This window comes from Gopherus flavomarginatus, chromosome 5, assembly GCF_025201925.1.
Source record: "Gopherus flavomarginatus isolate rGopFla2 chromosome 5, rGopFla2.mat.asm, whole genome shotgun sequence".
NCBI classification, from domain to species: Eukaryota; Metazoa; Chordata; order Testudines; family Testudinidae; genus Gopherus; species Gopherus flavomarginatus.
Window position 1 is genome coordinate 36,756,807 of NC_066621.1, and position 18,719 is coordinate 36,775,525.

An 18,719-nucleotide genomic window follows, 5' to 3' on the forward strand; every position below is an offset into this window, starting at 1 on the left:
TTCTTGGAAAATTTTGAAAGAGCCTGTCTTGGGTACAACATCCCCGAAGACCAGTACATGGTAGAATTGAGGTCACAGCTCAGTGGACCTTTAGCAGAGGTGGCAGCTGAAATGCCTAAGCACCAAATGAATGACTATAAACTTTTTCAAACCAAGGCCAGATACAGGATGGGGATAACCCCAGATCATGCCCGTCGGCGCTTCAGAACCCAAAAGTGGAAACCCGAGGTGTCATTTCCCAAACACGCCTACTACATTGCAAAAAACTATGAGGCCTGGATAACAGGAAACAACATTCAAACCTTGGAAGAACTAAACCTCCTCATACAAATGGAACAGTTCTTGGATGGTGTTCCGGAAGACATCACACGGTACATACAAGATGGAAATCCCAAAGATATCGCTGAGGCGGGGGAGATTGGAGCCAAATGGATGGAACTGGCAGAAAGCAAGAAAGCTACTGTCAAGGGGAACGACTACCCCAGGGGGCACACAGACCATAAACCCTACAACCGAGGACAGCCAAAGACCCCACATACCACCCAAGTAAAGCCACAGATACCCTACCCTTCAACCTCACCAGTCTCCAGTAACTCACCTCGGCCCAGTGACCCATCAGATGGAAGATGCTTTAAGTGTAATGAACTGGGACATATCAAGGCCAAGTGTCCCAAGAACACCATGCGAGTGCAATTCATTACACCACCATCACACCAAAGATCCCCAGGCCCGGATGCCTCTCAAATACCCTTGGAGCGAAGGGAAAATTTGAGAGTGGGCGGAAAGAAGGTTACTGCGTGGAGAGACACGGGGGCACAAGTGTCAGCTATCCACCAATCCTTCGTTGACCCCAAATTCATCAACCCAAAGGCCAAAGTGACAATTTACCCCTTCATGTCACAAGCTGTAGACTTGCCTACAGCTCAACTGCCTGTCCAGTACAAAGGCTGGTCAGGAATGTGGACTTTTGCAGTCTATGACAATTATCCTATCCCCATGCTACTGGGGGAAGACTTGGCCAACCAGGTGAGGCGGGCCAAGAGAGTGGGAATGGTTACACGTAGCCAAACCAGGCAAGCTTCCAGACCCATTCCTGTTCCTGAGCCGTCCACAGAGGCCCCGTCTGTGTTACCAGAGACCCAGACAGAGGTAGTGGACCCGGATTCCATGCCTACCACTGAAACAGCCACAGCATCTCCAGTCCCAGGCCCGGAACTGGAACAACAACCAGCACCAGCAAGTGCAACTACATCTTCAAACTCAACGCCAGAGGGCGCCAGCGAGCCAAAACTGGCAGAAGCAACAGACAGCCATACCCAAAAGGCTCAGCCAGAGCCTGAAATACCCTCAGGTGCACCAGCGGAGAGCGGTTCACCAGCAATGGAAACAACCCCATCACCTACATCGCTTCCAGAGGGACCAAGCCCAAGTCCACAGTCTGAGGAAGAACTGGTGACCCCAGCCTCAAGGGAACAGTTCCAGGCTAAGCAGGAAGCGGATGACAGCCTTCAGAAAGCTTGGGCGGTGGCACGGAGCACCCCACCGCCTCTCAGCTCTTCTAATCGATCCCGGTTTGTTATAGACCAAGGACTTTTGTACAAGGAAATTCTTTCTGGTGGACACCGGGAAGAATGGCAGCCGCAAAAACAGTTGGTGGTTCCAACTAAGTACCGGGGGAAGCTCTTAAGCTTAGCCCATGATCATCCCAGTGGCCATGCTGGGGTAAACAGAACCAAGGACCGGTTGGGGAAGTCCTTCCACTGGGAGGGGATGGGCAAGGACGTTGCCAAGTATGTCCGGTCTTGTGAGGTATGCCAAAGAGTGGGTAAGCCTCAAGACCAGGTCAAGGCCCCTCTCCAGCCACTCCCCATAATTGAGGTCCCATTTCAGCGAGTAGCTGTGGATATTCTGGGCCCTTTCCCAAAAAAGACGCCCAGAGGAAAGCAGTACGTACTGACTTTAGTGGACTTTGCTACCCGATGGCCAGAAGCAGTCGCTCTAGGCAACACCAGGGCTAACACTGTGTGCCTGGCCCTAACAGACATCTTTGCCAGGGTAGGTTGGCCCTCTGACATCCTTACAGATTCAGGGTCTAATTTCCTGGCAGGGACCATGGAAAAACTGTGGGAAACTCATGGGGTGAATCACTTGGTTGCCACCCCGTACCACCATCAAACCAATGGCCTGGTGGAAAGGTTCAATGGAACTTTGGGGGCCATGATACGAAAATTCATCAACGAATTCTCCAATAATTGGGACCTAGTGTTGCAGCAGTTGCTGTTTGCCTACAGGGCTGTACCACATCCCAGTTTAGGGTTTTCACCATTTGAACTTGTGTATGGTCACGAGGTTAAGGGGCCATTACAGTTGGTGAAGCAGCAATGGGAGGGGTTTACGCCTTCTCCAGGAACTAACATTCTGGACTTTGTAAGCAACCTACAAAGCACCCTCCGACACTCTTTAGCCCTTGCTAGAGAGAATCTAAAGGATGCTCAGGAAGAGCAAAAGGCCTGGTATGACAGACATGCCAGAGATCGGTCCTTCAAGGTAGGAGACCAGGTTATGGTCTTGAAGGCGCAACAGGCCCATAAGATGGAAGCATCATGGGAAGGGCCATTCACGGTCCAAGAGCGCCTGGGAGCTGTAAACTACCTCATAGCATTTCCCAATTCCTCACTAAAGCCTAAAGTGTACCATGTTAATTCTCTCAAACCTTTCTATTCCAGAGACTTACAGGTTTGTCAGTTTACAGTCCAGGGAGATGATGCTGAGTGGCCTGACGGTGTCTACTACGACGGGAAAAAAGACGGTGGCGTGGAAGAGGTGAACCTCTCAACCACCCTGGAACGTCTGCAGCGGCAACAAATCAAGGAGCTGTGCACTAGCTTCGCCCCATTGTTCTCAGCCACCCCAGGACGGACTGAACGGGCATACCACTCCATTGATACAGGTAATGCTCACCCAATCAAAACCCCACCCTACCGAGTGTCTCCTCATGCCCAAGCTGCTATAGAACGGGAGATCCAGAACATGCTACAGATGGGTATAATCCGCTCATCTACCAGTGCATGGGCATCTCCAGTGGTTCTGGTACCCAAACCCGATGGGGAAATACGCTTTTGCATGGACTACCGTAAGCTAAATGCTGTAACTCGTCCGGACAACTATCCAATGCCACGTACCGATGAGCTATTGGAAAAGTTGGGACGTGCCCAGTTCATCTCTACAATAGACTTAACCAAGGGGTACTGGCAAGTACCGCTAGATGAACCTGCCAAGGAGAGGTCAGCATTCGTCACCCATGCGGGGGTGTATGAATTCAATGTCCTTCCTTTCGGCCTTCGAAATGCACCCGCCACCTTCCAGAGGCTGGTAGATGGTCTACTAGCTGGACTGGGAGAATTTGCAGTTGCCTACCTCGATGATGTGGCCATTTTTTCAGACTCCTGGCCCGAACACCTACTACACCTGGAAAAGGTCTTTGAGCGCATCAGGCAGGCAGGACTAACTGTTAAGGCCAAAAAGTGTCAAATAGGCCAAAACAGAGTGACTTACCTGGGGCACCAGGTGGGTCGAGGAACCATAAACCCCCTACAGGCCAAGGTGGATGCTATCCAAAAGTGGCCTGTCCCACGGTCCAAGAAGCAGGTCCAATCCTTCTTAGGCTTGGCCGGATACTACAGGCGATTTGTACCCCACTACAGCCAAATCGCTGCCCCACTGACCGACCTGACCAAAAAGACCCAGCCAAATGCAGTTAAGTGAACTGATGAGTGTCAAAAGGCCTTTACCCAACTTAAGGCAACGCTCATGTCTGACCCTGTGCTCAGGGCCCCGGACTTTGACAAGCCATTCCTAGTAACCACGGATGCATCTGAGCGTGGTATAGGAGCAGTGCTCATGCAGGAAGCAACAGATCACAACTTCCATCCTGTCGTGTTTCTCAGTAAGAAACTGTCTGAGAGGGAAAGTCACTGGTCAGTCAGTGAAAAGGAATGCTATGCCATTGTGTACGCCCTGGAAAAGCTACGCCCATATCTTTGGGGACGGCGGTTCCAACTACAAACTGACCATGCTGCACTAAAGTGGCTTCATACTGCCAAGGGGAACAACAAGAAACTTCTTCGTTGGAGTTTAGCTCTCCAAGATTTTGATTTTGAAATTCAACACATCACAGGAGCTTCTAATAAAGTTGCTGATGCACTCTCCCGTGAGAGTTTCCCAGAATTCAGTAGTTAAAAAGTGTTCTTAAAATGTAGAAGTCTGTTAGTTATATACTTAGGAGTATATGTAAAGGTGTATGTGTTGTATTAATCTGTTTATTTTCAAGTTCTAGAAGAAAATCGCCGCCAGTGAGCTTCCCCACTGTCTGCAATTTGGGGGACGTGTCATAAACAGATAGCTAAGGGTTAATGTCTCTTTCACCTGAAGCACCTGACCAGAGGACCAATCAGGAAACCGGATTTTTTCAACTTTGGGTGGAGGGAATTGAGTGTCTGAGTCTTTTGTCTTTGTTTTCTGGCTGCCTGCTTTCTCTGAGCTTTGGAGAAGTAGTTTCTTTTTTCTAGTCTTCTGTTTCCAAGTGTAAGGACAAAGAGATCAGATAGTAAGTTCTATGGTTTCTTTTCTTTGGTATTTGCATGAATATAAGTGCTGGAGTGCTTTGATTTGTATTCTTTTTGAATAAGGCTGTTTATTCAATATTCTTTTAAGCAATTGACCCTGTGTTGTATCATCTTAATACAGAGAGAACATTTGTACTTATTTTTCTTTCTTTTTATATAAAGCTTTCTTTTAAGACCTGTTGGAGTTTTTCTTTACTTCAGGGAAACTGAGTCTGTACTCACCAGGGAATTGGTGGGAGGAAGAAATCAAGGGGAGATTTGTGTGTTGGATCGCTAGCCTGATTTTGCATTCCCTCTGGGGGAATAGGAAAGTACTTTTTGTTTCCAGGATTGGGAACGGAGAGGGGGAGTCCCTCTGTGTAGTTTCACAGAGCTTGTGTCTGTGTATCTCTCCAGGAGCACCTGGAGGGGGGAAGGGAAAAAGGATTATTTCCCTTTGTTGTGAGACTCAAGGGATTTGGGTCTTGGGGTCCCCAGGGAAGGTTTTTCAGAGGGACCAGAGTGCCCCAAAACACTCTAATTTTTTGGGTGGTGGCAGCAGGTACCAGGTCCAAGCTGGTAACTAAGCTTGGAGGTTTTCATGCTAACCCCCATATTTTGGACGCTAAGGTCCAAATCTGGGACTAAGGTTATTACACCTTCTCAGTCCTCTCTTTTCCAGACTAAACAAACCCATTTTTTTCAATCTTTCCTCAGAGGTTATATTTTCTAGACGTTTAATCATTTGTGTTGCTCTTCTCTGGATTTTCCCCAATTTGTCCACTTCTTTCCTGAACTGTGGTGGCCAGAACTGGACACAATACTCCAGTTGAGGCCTAATCAGCTTGGAATAGAGTGGGAAAAGTACTGCTTGTGTCTTGTTTACAATACTCCTGCTAATACAGCTCACAATGATGTTTGATTTTTTTTTTGCAACAGTGTTACACTGTTCGCTCATATTTGGCTTGTGATCCACTATGACCCCCAGATCCCTTTCCTCAGTACTCCTTCCTAGGCAGTCATTTCCCATTTGGTGTATGTGCAACTGATTGTCCCTTCCTAAGTGGAGTACTTTGTATTTGTCCTTATTGAATTTCATTCTATTTACTTCAGACCATTTCTCCAGTTTTCCAGATCATTTTCAACTTTATTCCTTTTCTCCAAAGCACTTGAGACCCTGCAGTTTTTTATCATCCACACACTTTATGAGTATTCTCTATGCCATTATCTAAATATTGATGAAGATATTGAACAGAACCAGACAGAATTGATCCCTGCGGTACCCCACTTGATATGCCCTTCAAACTTGATTGTTAATCACTGATAACTACTCTTTGGGAATGGTTTTCCAACCATTAGGGATTGGTCCTGCTTTGAGGAGGGATTTGGACTAGATGACCTCCTGAGGTCCTTTCCAACCCTAATATTCTATGATTCTAACCCCTTTGGGAGCCCAGGAAGGTGCACTTGGGAATTCCTTCCTCTGGGATACCCTCAATTCCTTTCACTCCCCCTCCGGGGAAGAGCTGAGAAAGAAAAAAAAAAAAGAAACCAGCTGTTGCCACCAACTAATTAGACAACATGTGCACAAACCTTTTAAGACACAAACATTCAATACTGTTATTAAAAAAGGTCAATTTATTATTTTTTTTAAAAAAGGAAAGAAAATACATCTGGGAATTCAGCTATTGCTAGATTTTAAAAGAGCAAGTACAAGGATTAAGCACCAAGAATAGTTTTCTTGAGGTCCAATTTAAAGGTTACAAGCAAAACAGAAGCATGGGGGTTAGCACAGAGGAATCCACAAACCATAAAGAAATAAAAGGGATGAACCTAATTGCATCTTCCTGGACATTTCCTTATCTACTTGCATATCTGAGGTTTCAAATGAGTAGTTTCTAGGTATGATACTGATGATTTTTCATACCTGGCCCCAAGGTTTTTACTGCATTGCTGCTGTGTCCCCCTCTTCCCAGGAGAACAACCACAGATAGACAAAGGGGAAGTTTTTTTCTCAATTTTAAAATATTCTATCCTCCCCATTGGCTCTTTTGGTCAGGTGCCCACTCACTTCCTTTTATCTATGCATAGCAGTGAGACTTTTAACCCTTTACAAGTAAATCAAGTAGAGAACAGCTACCAACATGGGATTTGATAGCTAACTGGCTGGGTGAGTGTCCATAAAAGGGAGCTAACCCCTCCCCCCCTTCATTTCTCACACAAGCTTTTACATTCTTTTCTTCCTCATTATTCACTGGCTACCTTTAAACCAAGCACTAGGGAAGGCTATGTGGCATCTGTCACTGAGTTGTTTGTTATCAAAGCAATGTTCATACCTATCAGGTTGTGATAGGCTGTGCCATTCTCTGATGTCACACCCAGGCAGTTTCACAGTCTCTTCCTTGCTGTGTGAGTCTCCTGATTATGGGGGATGTGCAGTCTGAGTTTTCTTTTACAGCTCTGGTTTGTATACAATGATACAGCATGGCTGGACCCTGGGTCAGAGTTTACCTTTAACCCTGGCTCCATGGAGCTTAGCTCAACCCCTGCCCCCTGGAGCTTAGCTTGTCCTGCATCTGGTAAGTTCCTGTGGGTGGCAAAGGCTTGTCATGTCTTTCACACTCAGCCGCTCTGTAGCACCAGCCAGCTGGCATTTAAGACCAGAGAACCTCACAATCTCTCTTCGTGGTAAATGCTGAATAAGAAGTTCCTAAGGGCTGGTCTTCACTACTGCACTAAATTTTCATTGTTGCATCAGTGCAGCAACACCCATTAGCCTGTCTGGTGATGACGTATTACATCAACAAGAGAGCAAAATTACTCCACCTCAACACTTCAAGTCGATGTAACTTATGAAACTCATTTGTTGGTTTTTTCACACCTCTGAGCGAAGAAACTTACATCTTCTTAAATCGTAGTGTAGACAAGGCCTAAATGTTTATCGTGCTTAGATGCTGCACCTGGGGATGCTTGAAAGAAAAGAGAGAGCGAGCGCCTTGGAAATGTAAAGCACTAGGTAAGTACTGAATGCAATTATTAAAGCTGTTTGGAAAATGGGCTTTTTTTACATATAAAATGTCATTCAAACAAATAGATCATTTACATCAAAATTTTCAGTGGAAAATTCCTACTTTTCTTCAAAAAAGTGAAAATTTCAGTTTTCAGGCTTTTTTTTTCTGTGTTCAGCTTTCCCATCAAACATCAACAAATTTTGAAGCAAGCTGGTGCTACCTGGCAAGTTTTATACTGAAAAAAAAAAAAAAAGATTCCACTGGTGAAAGTTTGATCAGAAAATGTCCAACCAGCCCTCATTACTTTGGTGGCACTTCCCTCTAAGCAAACAGGAAAAGGAAGTCTCATTTAATTCAGTAGTGCTAGTGGCCAAAGGGCAGTGTTGGAGGGCTCCCATGGGGAGCCCCATAAGTTCTGAGCCAGAAGCGAGGGTGGTTAGGGTGGGGGAAAGGCTTATGAAGGACACTGAAGCAGATAAGGGAAGGGAACAGGACTTTGGAGTCCTGCAGTAAAACAATGCAGAGAAGAAGGGAGGAGCTGCGTGGGATCATCAGGGCAGAATTCAAAGTCTGATGCTAATACAACACCTTTTGCATGAGCCTGTGAGAATCTCCTGGTGGGGCTTGGAGTCACCCACAGCTGGACGGAGGAGAGCAGCCATGGTGATAGAGTAAGTGCATTGGCAAACACTCTCCTTGGGTGACAGTTAAAATTGGAGGTTGGTGGACATACTGGGAAAGGAGGCCATGAGGATGTCCTGAAATCCTTTCTGAATCCTTGTAGGAAAATGAGGTCAGAATTCAAAGAGTAGCAGATCGAATTACCTGACAAGTGGGAGAGAGAGGTGAGGGGAGAAATTTGTGGCTCAAACAGCATGCTCTTGTAAGAGCAAGTGGCACCTGCCAGACCAATAAAATGTTCATACAGAAGGGTGGAGTAGTGACAAAACTTGCTTGCATTCACCTAAAGCTTTCCATGAGTCAGCTACTTTCCACTACATGGCTGTAGCCAGTGATAAAAGAGCTCAGAGGTCAGACTGGTGTTGATATCGTCTGTGACGTCTCCTGACTAATAACAGTTCAATCTGGGGTGAGCATTTGGTGCTGCTAAAGGTCAATGCCTCCAGTTCTCTTGACAATAGGCACAAGTGGTGTCACCTTGCCACCTTCCCACTCTCACAACATCCCCAAACGAATGAAGTACTCTGGTCAGGTCAGTGAAAGGATAACAGAAATGGGACAAAAGGAGGTTGCACAGGTTGGAGAGAATACAATCTCTGGGAATGAAGAGACAGTCCTGACTATTCCCATGGCTAAAGCCTTTCCTTCCTCCTTACTACTCACATAGGTTAGAACGGCATCATTATGGTAATCGAGTCTGATCTCCTCCGTAACAGAGGCCACAGAACTTCCCCCTAGGGATTTCTGCATCAAGCCCCTTAATCCCTGCTCACACTAGCCTGAATTTATGCTTCCAACACTGGATCTTGTTATGCCTTTTGTCTGCCTGTCATGGTATAATCCCCCACTCTGAACCTTAGCGTCTAAAAGATGGGGTACCAGCATGAATTCCTCTAAGCTCAATTACCAGCTTAGTACTTGTAGCGCTGCCACCAACCAGGAATTCCAGTGCCTGGTACACTCTAGTCCCCTCAAAAACCTTGCCTGGGGACCCCCAAGACCCAGTCCCTCTGGATCTTAACAAAAGGAAAGTAAACCCTTTCCCTCACCGTTGCCTCTCCCAGGCTTCCCCTCCCTGGGTTACCCTGGAAGATCACTGTGATTCAAACTCCTTGAATCTTAAAACAGAGAGGAAAAGTCACCTTCCCCCCTCCTTCTCTCTCCCCCTCCCAGACTCTTCCTTAGAGAGAAAGTAATCCTAACACAGAGAGAAATTAACCTTTCTCTCCCCCTTCCCTCCTTTCTCCCCACCAATTCCCTGGTGAATCCAGACCCCGTCCCCTGGGATCTCACACCAGAATAAAAAACCAATCAGGTTCTTAAACAAGAAAAGCTTTTAATTAAAGAAAGAAAAAACAGTAAAAATTATCTTTGTAAATTTAAGATGGAATATGTTACAGGGTCTTTCAGCTATAGACACTGGGAATACCCTCCCAGCCTAAGTATACAAGTACAAATGAAAATCCTTTCAGCAAAATACAAATTTGAACTCCTCCCAGCCAAATACACATTTGCAAATAAAGAAAACAAACATAAGCCTAACTTGCCTTTATCTACCTAGTACTTACTATTCTGAGTACATATGAGCCTGTATCAGAGAGATTGGAGAGAAACCTGGTTGCACGTCTGGTCACTCTCAGAACCCAGAGAGAACAACCACCAAAAACTAACAGCACACACAAAAACTTCCCTCCCTCAAAATTTGAAAGTATCCTGTCCCCTGATTGGTCTTCTGGTCAGATGACAGCCAGGCTCACTGATCTTGTTAACCCTTTACAGGCAAAAGAGACATGAAGTACTCCTGTTCTATTAACCCTTAACTATCTGTTTATGACACTGCCAAATGAAAGAGCCCTCTACCTTTGGAAATAGTCTTCCCACTTACAGAGTGTGACCTCAGCCTGCTTTCCAGTGGTTGTTAACACTTAAAAAAGTATCTAGATCCTCTTAACATGCCAAATCTAGCAGCAGCTGGGAGCGGTGTAAAGACTGGCCGCTACGGGGCTAGTGCTGTACATTGCCATGTGGAAGAAATCGTAAATCTCTCACAAAAAGGGACATAGGCATATGTGCCTCTACATCCATCTTTCTGTTACAGTGTTGGGAGACTGTTATTAACTAGCCTTTGTGTTGTTTACTAGAGCCAGGTGACAAACTCAGTTTTTTTCCACCGAAAAATTCAATTTTCACTGGAAATCTGAATACAAACATATTTTGATTTCGAAATGCTGAAATGCAGGAATTCCTGTGCCTCATTGCCCCCCTTTCCCGCTGTAGGCCAGGAATTCTAATCAGACATCATCTTCTATGGTGCATCATGCTCCTGCCTCTTGGAAATGGAGGCAGTGCATCATGGGAGTTCCTGGGCACGGTGCATGATGGGAGATGTAGTCCAGTCAAAGATCTCAGCCAGCAAAGGAGTAATGTGATATGTGGCAATTGAGCGACATATCCCATGAGGCACCACAGCAGCATAGCTAAATTGCAATATTTCTCGTTTAGGGCTTTCAGTTTTATGACAAAAACTTGAAATGTTCTCTGAAAAAAAAGACCCTTTCCACAGATGCACAAATATCCACTTAATGGAAAACCTAATTTTCCATTAAAAAACTGTTATATTGGAAATTTTTTCTCCATGTCTTTTGTAAATGCTTTCAGGTCTGATCCCATACTTTTGAAGTTAACGGGAACGTTTCCTTCACTTCAATGAGAACAGGAACAGGGCCTTTGTGCCAAAGGACTTGAGTAAATTTCACCCTCTATCGACCCAGGATAATCAATTACACAGCCCTGGAAAATTCCATCCCAAAAACTGAAAGATCCAGAAAGTTATGTCGGGGAAAAAACCACCACCTCAATGATTTGATCAGACAGCCTGAGGCTCCTTTATTGTTACACAGGTATGCATACCCGGAGAGCTAGCATATCCCCTAGCAAGGGGTAAGCTGCTCTACCCTTACAAATTTCCCTGCACCTTATAAAGCTTAAAACCGCAAAACATAGCACGCTGATATCACGTTATTTGCCTTATTTGGAATATAATGTTGATAACAAGCAAGCTGACCAATTAATTCTTCATCTATGGAAAAACCCCAATTTTCCATCTATGGCTTTTCCTGTTATTGTCTTTGCCAATCAAGTCTGCAGTTTGACCGTTCTAGCACCTTTTCTGTAGTCCCGACATCAAGCTCAGCTGTCATAACTTAACAGATCTTCTGGTTCCCCTTTATCCAATTCTAGTTCCTCTTTTTGGGGCACTGACCACATCTTTCTGCCTCAGCATGCCCTTTATCCAAAAAAAACAGGTTTAGCAGAAGTTAAAACTCTTGCTCCTAGCTAAAGGCTTTTAGGCCTACTTTTACTCTATTCTCAGCAAAAAGCCTGGGGCCTTGGGTAAGGTGGGGAGGGTTTCCCTATCAGTTAAAAGCATCTGGAAGAGGAGGGGTGGAATGGAGACACTTGAGCTCCTTGGCTGAGATTTTAAAAGACAACAAGATGGTTTTGCCACACAAACCCTTTTGATATTCAGGGCAGTTGTGCTGCTGAATCCTTCAGTCAGCTTTTGAAATTTCAACTGTTATCTTTGGGTGTTGCTAGTGCTCCAATTATAGCTCTATGCAAAGGACAAACTCATGGTAGGGACTCAAAGGGGCTTGAGCAATAGGTAATGAAGATTCCTACTCAGCATGGCCCATGGTCTAATTACATATGGTTTAATCTGGGCCAATCACTCTTTTCTGCAGCATCTTCGCCATCATGGCAGCACCAGGAAGCACAGCCAATGGGGTGCTTGTGTTCATGCCCCCAAACAGCGCTGGCGTCATCCACCTAGGCCAAGATGTCTCTGGTGCCATTTCCCAGACTCCTGAGATGGTGCAATGTGGGCCCTAGCAGTTCAGGGTCATGAACCCTGGGAACCAAGCTCTTGGGTCAGTGTACCTCAGGAGTCCTGCTGAACAGGTCGCGCAACTGAGGCAAATGGGGATGATGGAGAGATTCCTCAAATCACAGTCTAAAACCATGGAGGTAAGTGTGATTTTTGCTGTCAGTCCATAAGAATGAGTCATTTCAATGCAGAAGGGCCTACACAGGTGGATGAAGGCCTGAGCATGAGCAAACTCCAGAGTCCACCCTTTTCTTATTTACTTTAATCAACAGCTTTATCGGAAGGATGCTAAGAAGCTGGTACCATCAAGTGACTTGGAATCTCTGGGACCCAGGGTAGATCTGACCTCTTCTTGAGACCTCATTGCTTTGTCGAGGCAGGGAAGGAGAAGAATACACCCAGAGTTCCAGGGGCAGTGAATCCTCCTAGATGCTCAAACAGGGAGAAATGAGGATTAATCTAGCAACGGAGAAACAGGGGGGTAAAGAATTATAAATCAGCTGTTTCTGTAACTAAATGAATGAAAATGCCCCAAGGTGGCAGAGGCCATCTCAGGGATGAAGGGACTGCAATTCAGCTGGTGTAATCACAACGACCATGGATCTGGTCTGAGAAGGAGCAGTTCAAACCTAGGGTCCCTCTCCTAGTTACTGCAGTGCAGAACTGATTCCCTTCAGCCTTGAACTACTAATGAAAACAACCAATGGGAAACTTCTATCCATCAGTCTTGAGAGAGAGAAGCCAATGGTTCTTCATTTATTTACAATTATGTATATAAATAGGCATAAGAGTAAACAGATTAATAGATTTTAAGGCCTGTAGGGACCACTGGGATCATTTAGCTTGACCTCCTGTGTATCACACACCAAGAACTTCTCTGTATTAATTCCTATTTGAATTCAAGCATATCTTTTAGAAATTTCCAATGATGGAGAATCCACTACAACACTTGGTAAGTTGTTCCAATAGTTAATTACATTCACTTTTAAACATTTGCATCTTATTTCCAGTCCAAATTTATTTAGCTTCAACCGCCAGTGAGTGGATTTGCTAGACCTTTGTCTGCTAGATTGAAGAACCTGTTACTAAATATTATTTTCCCACAGAGGTACTTTTAAATTGTAACCAAGGGTATGTCCACACAATGAAATTAGGTCGATTTTATAGAAGTCGGTTTTTTAGAAATTGATTTTATACAATCGATTGTGTGTGTCCCCACTAAGTGCATTAAGTTGGCAGAGTGTGTCCACAGTACCAAGGCTGGCGTCGACTTTCGGAGCATTGCACTGTGAGTAGCTATCTCACAGTTCCCGCAGTCTCTGCTGCCCATTGGAATTCTGAGGTGAGCTCCCAATGCCTGATGATTGAGGGTGGTTTAGGGTACATGTTGTCAGGCCCCCCTTCCTCTTTCCCTCCCTCCTTGAAAGCAATGGCAAACTATCGTTTCTCACCTTTTTTCCTGGGTTACCCATGCAGATGACATACCATAGCAAGCATAGAGCCCACTCAGCTCACTGTCACCATACGTCTCCTGGGTGCTGCTGGCAGATTATACTTCATTGCTACACAGCAGCAACTCCTTGCCTTCACAGCAGCAGATGGTGCAATACGACTGCTAGCTGTTGTCTCCTGGGTGCTCCTGGCCAACCTCGGTAAGGACAGTCGGGGTGCCTGGATATAAATGGGAGTGACTCCAGGTCATTCCCTTCTTTAAGTTTCGTCTTATGGAGATTCAGTCCTGCCTGGAATATCATGTGAGCTGGAGGCTTCTGCCTCAGGCTGCTCACCCAGCCAGCATTACCGCGCAGTCACACCTACCCCAGCCTACCCCTTGCTCCCATGGTTCATGAAGCCTGGACAGTAGTAAGGAGCAGTCCAACTATAGGCTGAGCAAGTGCAGAATGGTGGTAAAATGTGCCTTTGGACATTTAAAATCTTTCTGGTGCTGTTTGCTGACTATGCTGTTTGTGATTAGAAGAGCACAGCAAGGCGCACTGCACATCACAGAGACATTGAAAACTAGTTTCATGACTGGCTAGACTTCAGTGTGACAGTTGTGTGTGTTTCTCCTTGATGCAAACCTGCTCCCTTTGTTGATTTTAATTCCCTGTAAGTCAACTCTGTAAGCCACGTCATCAGACGCCCCTCCCTCCATGATAGCAATGGCAGACAATCGTTTTGTGACTTTTTTCCGTGCAGACGCCATACCACGGCAAGCGTGCAGCCTGCTCAGCTCAGCCGCCACTGTTGTGTCCTGGGTGCTGCTGGCAGCAGATGGTGCAGTAGGACTGCAAACTGTCATCATTGAACGACCATTTCCGCTGCCACTCTGCTCTCCTCTCCAAATTAGAGGACTGGGCCAAAAGAAACCTGATGAGGTTCAACAAGGACAAGTGCAGAGTCCTGCACTTAGGACGGAAGAATCCCATACACTGTTACAGACTAGGGACCGAATGGCTAGGAAGCAGTTCTGCAGAAAAGGACCTAGGGGTTACAGTGGACGAGAAGCTGGATATGATTCAACAGTGTGCCCTTGTTGCCAAGAAGGCTAACGGCGTTTTGGGCTGTATAAGTAGGGGCATTGACAGCAGATCGAGGGATGTGATTGTTCCCTTCTATTTGACATTGGTGAGGCCTCATCTGGAGTTCTGTGTCCAGTTTTGGGCCCCACACTACAAGAAGGATGTGGAAAAATTGGAAAAAGTCCAGCGGAGGCCAACAAAAATGATTAGGGGGCTAGAGCACATGACTTATGAGGAGAGGCTGAGGGAACTGGGATTGTTTAGTCTGCAGAAGAGAAGAATGAGGGAGGATTTGATAGCTGCTTTCAACTACCTGAAAGAGGTTTCCAAAGAGGATGGATCTAGACTGTTCTCAGTGGTAGCTGTTGACAGAACAAGGAGTAATGGTCTCAAGTTTCAGTAGGGGAGGTTTAGGTTGGATATTAGGAAAAACTTTTTCACTGAGAGAGTGGTGAAGCACTGGAATGGGTAACCTAGGGAGGTGATGGAATCTACTTCCTTAGAGGTTTTTAAAGTCAAGCTTGACAAAGCCCTGGCTGGGATGATTTAGCTGGGGTTGGTCCTGCTTTGAGGAGGGTGTTGGACTAGATGACCTCCTGAGGTCCCTTCCAACTCTGATATTCTATGATTCCTGCTCTGGCAGCAGACAGTGCAGTAGGGCTGCAAACCATTGTCATCGAACGACCGCTTCCACTGTCATTCTGCTCTCCTGCTCTCCTGCTCTCCTGCAGACACCATACTATGGCAAGCATGGAGCCCGCTCAGATCACCGCAGCAGTTCTGAGCACTGTAAATACCATGCACATTATCCTGTAGTATATGCAGCACCAGAAACTTCAAAAGCAGGCAAGGAGGCAACGGCAGCATAGTGACAAGAGTGATGAGGACATGGACACAGACTTCACTCAAAGCACGGGCCCTGGCAATTTGGACATCATGGTGGTAATTGGGCAGGTTCATGCCATGGAACGCCGATTCTGGGCCCGGGAAACAAGCAGACTGGTGGGACCGCATAGTGTTGCAGGTCTAGGAGGAGTCCCTGTGACTGCGAAACTTTTGCATGCATAAGGGCACTTTCATGGAACTTTGTGACTTGCTTTCCCCTGCCCTGGAGCGCAAGAATACCAAGATGAGAGCAGCCCTCACAGTTCACAAGCAAGTGGCGATCACCCTCTGGAAGCTTGCAACACCAGACAGCTACCAATCATTCGAGAATCAATTTGGAGTGGGCAAATCTACTGTGGGGTCTGCTGTGATCCAAGTAGCCAACGCAATCACCGAGCTGCTGCTATCAAGGGTAGTGACTCTGGGAAATGTGCAGGTCATAGTGGATGGCTTTGCTGCAATGGGATTTCCTAACTATGGTGGGGTGATAGACAGAACGCATATCCCTATCTTGGGACCAGGGCACCAAGGAAGGCAGTACATACACCGAAAGGGGTACTTTTAAATGGTGCTGCAAGCACTGGTGGAAATCAAGGGATGTTTCACCAACATCAATGTGGGATGGCCGGGAAAGGTATCTTTAGGAACTCTGGTCTGTGTGAACGGCTGCAGCAAGCGACTTACTTTCCAGACCAGAAAATAACTGTTGGGGATGTTGAAATGCTATAGTTATCCTTGGAGACCCAGCCTAACCCTTAATGCCATGGCTCATGAAGCCCTACACAGGCACCCTAGACAGTAGTCAGGAGCTGTTCAACTATAGGCTGAACAAGTACAGAATGGTAGTGGAATGTTCATTTGGACGTTTTAAAAGCACGCTGGCGCAGTTTACTGTCTCAGTTAGACCTCAGCGAAACCAGTATTCCCATCGTTATTACTGCTTGCTGTGTGCTCCACAATATCTGTGAGAGTAAGGGGGAGAAATTTATGGAGGGACGGGAGGTTGAGGCAAATCGCCTGGCCACTGATTACGTGCAGCCAGACACCAGGGCGGTTAGAAGAGCACATCAGAGAAACTTTGAAAACCAGTTTCATGACTGGCCAGGCTATGGTGTGAAAGTTCTGTTTGTTTCTCCTTGATGAAAATCTGCCCCCTTGGTTCACTCTACTTCTCTGTAAGCCACCCACCCACCCCCCTTTGGTCACTGCTTGCAGAGGCAATAAAGTAGTTGTTGTTTCAAATTCATGCATTCCGGGTGGGGTGGGGGAGGAGGGGAGGAGGGAAGGACAAGGCCACACTGCACTTCAAAACTTATTGAATGCCAGATTTCTGTTGCTTGGGCAGTTCTCTGGGATGAAGAGGCCCCCCCATCGCATTCTTGGGTGTCTGGGTGAGGAGGCTTTGGAACTTGAGAAGGAGGGCGGTTGATTACACAGGGGCTGCAGCGGCGTTCTGTGCTCCTGCTGCCTTTCCTGCACCTCAACAATACGCTGGAGAATATGTTTGATCCTCCAGTAGCCTCAGCATTACATCCTGCTTCCTCTCATCACGTTGACGCCACCTATCATCTTGCTTCTGCTACCTGTCCTCATGTTCATTTTGTGCTTTCCTGCACTCTGACAGTGTCTGCCTCCACACATCTGCTGGGCTCTTTCAGTGTGGAAGGACTGCATAAGCTCAGAGAACATTTCATCGTGAGTGCATTTTTTTCACCTTCTAATCTTCGCTAGCCTCTGGGATGGAGATGATACGAGGAGCATTGAAACATTTGCAGCTGTGGGAGGAAAAAAAGGGAGAGTGGTATTTAAAAAGACACATTTTAGAGAACAATGAGTAGACTCTTTCCCGGTAAACCAAGCCGTTAACATTACATAGCACGTCTGCTTTCTTTACAAGGTTGCATTTTGCCTCTTATATTGAGGGCCTGCTGGTTTGGTGTGAGAGATCACAAATGCAGGGCCAGCAGGCAACAGAATTTGGCTTGCAGGCAGACATGGTAGGCCACAGTCTTTTGGCTTCTTTAACCTTCATAACATGTGGAAATGCTTTCAAACAGCAATGCCCTCATCTCCCATTCCAAGTACCCGTTGGGTTGGCCATTTAAAAGGAGGGGTTGTGGTTTTCGGGTTAACATGCAGCACAAACCAAACTAAATCCCTCCCCCACCTAATTATCTGGGATGATCGCTTCACCCCTTCCCCCATTGCATGGCTAACATCAGAGATGATTTCTCTTCAGCCACAGGCAAACAGCCCAGCAGGAACAGAGGCCTCTGAATGTCCCCATAATAAAATTCCCCTATATCAACCAGGTGACTATGAATGATACCACTGTTCTGAGGATAACACAGAGAGATAAAGAGGATTTCCACCCATCCCCAAACACGTTAACAGACTTTTCCAGTAGCTGTACTGGCCCCAAATGCATCCCAAGTCTTCAGGGCAAATTAAACATTAAACACACTTGCTTTTAAACCATGAATTATATTTACAAAGCTACACTCACCAGAGGTCCCTTTTCTGCCTTCAAAGTCCAGGAGCCCGCCTTGGGTGAGCTGGGAGGGTACTGACTCCAGGGTGATAAACAGTTCCTGGCTGTCGGGAAAAATGGTTTATCCGCTTGCTTGCTGTGCGCTATCTTCAACCTCCTCCTCATCAGCAATTTCCTTGTCCCCAAAATCCACATCCCTGTTGTTTGAGAATCCATTAACAGAGTCTATGCAAAGGGCTGGGGTAGTTGTAGGGGCACCCCCTAGAATGGCATGCAGCTCATCATAGAAGCAGTATGTCTGGGGCTTTGACACAGAGCAGCCGTTTGCCTTTCTGGTTCTTTGGTAGGCTTGCCTGAGCTTCTTAAGTTTCACATGGCACCACTGTGGGTCCCTGTTATAGCCTCTGTCCTTCATGCCCTTGGAGATTTTTTCAAATATTTTGGCATTTTGTCTTTTGGAACTGAGTTCTGATAGCATGGATTCATCTCCCCATACAGCGATCAGATCCAGTACCTCCCGTTCAGTCCATGCTGGAGCTCTTTTGTGATTCTGGGACTTCATGGTCACCTGTGCTGATGAGTTCTGCATGGTCACCTTCTGATCAGCTTGCCACGCTGGCCAAACAGAAAATGAAATTC